The sequence below is a fragment of the Penaeus monodon genome, chromosome 20 (genome assembly GCF_015228065.2).
Source record: "Penaeus monodon isolate SGIC_2016 chromosome 20, NSTDA_Pmon_1, whole genome shotgun sequence".
Classification (NCBI taxonomy): Eukaryota; Metazoa; Arthropoda; class Malacostraca; order Decapoda; family Penaeidae; genus Penaeus; species Penaeus monodon.
In genome coordinates, this window is record NC_051405.1 from 32,638,800 (window position 1) to 32,641,388 (window position 2,589).

The window sequence follows — 2,589 nt, forward strand, 5'->3', positions numbered from 1 at the left end:
AAGCATTATTATTCATACATGATGAGGATGGGGTGAGGAACTGGGAAGCAACTGCATAAAGGGAGAAAAGATCCTAGGAGAAAGATTGGATTGTGGGTATTTCGTCTGGTATTTTGAAGGATTATAAAGGGAGGATTGGATATGAGGAGAAGCTATCCAGGCACACAGGAGAAAGCCCAGTTAGGTGAGAAATTTCATTAATTTCAGAAGGTAAAGTTCTGTTAAGGTGACTTGGCTAAGGGTTCGGTTTCTCTTATGTTCAAGTAAAGTTGCTTGGGCTTAGGGATTATCAACAAAAATTAATAAAGATATTGTAGATTTGATATACTTCTTTTTGGTTCAGTTTGTGTTGAAGTTTAGTGTAAAGGAAATGAAATATATGGGCAATGTACTTCTCTTTGGGTAACCCCCATCCCCTCAGGAAAGTACTTGTAGAAAGGTGTTTTTTCAGGGAACATTCTGCAACATGACATATTTCAGAAGTGTTGTTAGTTCTTCTCCCAGCATTAATTTTTTTTTTTTTAATACTCTTGAATAGATAAGTGTTATGAATGGCTCCTTGATGAAGTAAATAAAAGTTATTCTATAACAGGTATTTTGTAAAAGTATTCATGTGATAGAGGTAATGCACATTCTGTCACATGGGGAGTTGTGGGAAGAGTGAATGAAACGGTATTATTATACCCTTTTGCCAATGTCTTATCATTTTCCTAATTTCTGCCAGGGAATGCTGGTGCCGAGGCAGCGGCATCAGACAACCTCTACTTATTAAGGTAATGGAAGTGGGATGTGCTTCTCGAAAAATAGAAAATGGGAATGTGAAATTCACGAGTAATGACCCCCACCCTCCGATCCATGGATTTTAGTATTATTTATTGAGACTCCGTTGTAAAAGAAAAAAGCTTGAGTAAGAAAGAAACTGTTTCTTGTTGTTAGAAAATTAAATATGCATGAATCTAGTGCAAATTTAATAACTTGTAAGATCTGATGGAAATTTCAGATTTTCATATCATTTTGTGCAAATATTCGTATTGTTATTGCAGCATGTTGATAATAGAACATTTAAACATTCTTGGAAAACAAGGAAATATTTATATTTGTAATATTTTTGTCAACTGTTTGAATTGGTATTAATTCATAGCTTTTCATATATATTTTCCTTTTACATGTACTGGGTAATCATAAAGCAGAGTCACTGTTCTTTCTTCTCTTTCATGTTTACTATTTTCTCATTTTATATTATCAGAATTTGAATCATAAAGCAGTCATATAAAACTCTTGTGTCCTGTTATTGCTTTCATTACTGTTTATATCATAGTCCAGTTTTTGTTAATTTTCAGATTTTCAAACATTATTTTTAAAAGTGATCATAGAGGATGGTATATCCTGTATACTTTTTTCCCTTGTTTAAATTTTTGCCTCAGAATCTGTGTCAATAAATATTAGTTTCAGTAATACAATATCCTTAAATAATATCTGAATGTTTTTGATAATGAATCAGGTACCTTATTTATGATCTTTAATATATTTGTGTGTCACCCTAAGAGTAATTTTTTTTTGTATGTATGTACTAAGAACAGTTCAGTTTTAGAGAAAAAAGGGATCTTTTATATTTAGTTCATTTACTTTGTAAATTGTTGAGGAGACACTCTGAAGTCATTCTTTTTTTCTCATTAATCATGGAGTATGACAAAGCTTGTCCACATTACCACATTATGAATACTTTGCAAGCATGAAATATGGGGCACATTTTCTTAACTGTACGATAGTGTGCTGAAGCAATTCAGCTTTCTTTGGGTGACAACAACATAACTTTTCTCATCCTCACAATTTTTCTTATCTTTTAAAACAGATTTCCGTTGTTTTGCAAATGGAAATTTTGCCTGCATTGCGCTCATGCTAGTGTAGAAACAAGAATGAAATATTTTGTAGTTTAGAAATGGCAAAGAAGTGTGTGGAAAAGCTGTGAAGACAATCACAAGATAGTTGAGGCAGAAAGATTGGTCAGATTGCAAGTAAACTTTTTCATAAAAAGTTTATTGCATTTGCATGGCAGACATAATACCATTTCAAAAGATACTTTTTAAAAGACTTTATAGAATTATAACTTCTGTATATGTACTCTGGAAAGGTCATTGTTGTAATTGTAAATATGTATATAGGTTTTCAAAAGATATGTAAAATTATGTTGATGTAGTAACCTCTGGTAAAGCAGACACAATATTCTTGGTTTTACGAGTTTCTGTGTTTCTGAGAACATCTTCCATATAAAAACTCATTTTGAGAGAGATTTTGAGGTAGATCCTGAATATAGAAATAGTCTCCAGCCAATTTCTATGCATTTTAACCACTTGGTATATTATGTGTTTTTCCCAGAGGTATTCATTGTTTTTTTTTTCTTCTTTCTCTTTTTAATAGGATTTTTAGATTTTTTAAAAGGAATTTCTTATATCTTATACAAAAATACTAAATGTTAGTTACTGATTGGATTATGTTTGTTAATCAGGAGAAAGATTCTTAATACTTGAATAGATTAATGAATAAATTGACTGAATAAGGAGTTGAATTAAAGCACCTTTGCATTAATGA

General features: G+C 31.4%; 1 protein-coding gene across 3 annotated transcripts in view; it reads left to right on the forward strand.

Moving 5' to 3' along the window:
• Window positions 1-2,557, forward strand: part of LOC119585776 (RING finger and SPRY domain-containing protein 1-like) — an 18,733-nt gene extending 16,176 nt beyond the window's left edge. For all 3 annotated transcript variants that reach the window (XM_037934489.1, XM_037934490.1, XM_037934491.1), the window contains exon 13: window positions 725-2,557. The gene's annotated coding sequence lies outside the window, so the exon portion shown is untranslated. The remainder of the gene's footprint in view (window positions 1-724) is intronic.
• Window positions 2,558-2,589: the final 32 nt, after the last annotated feature.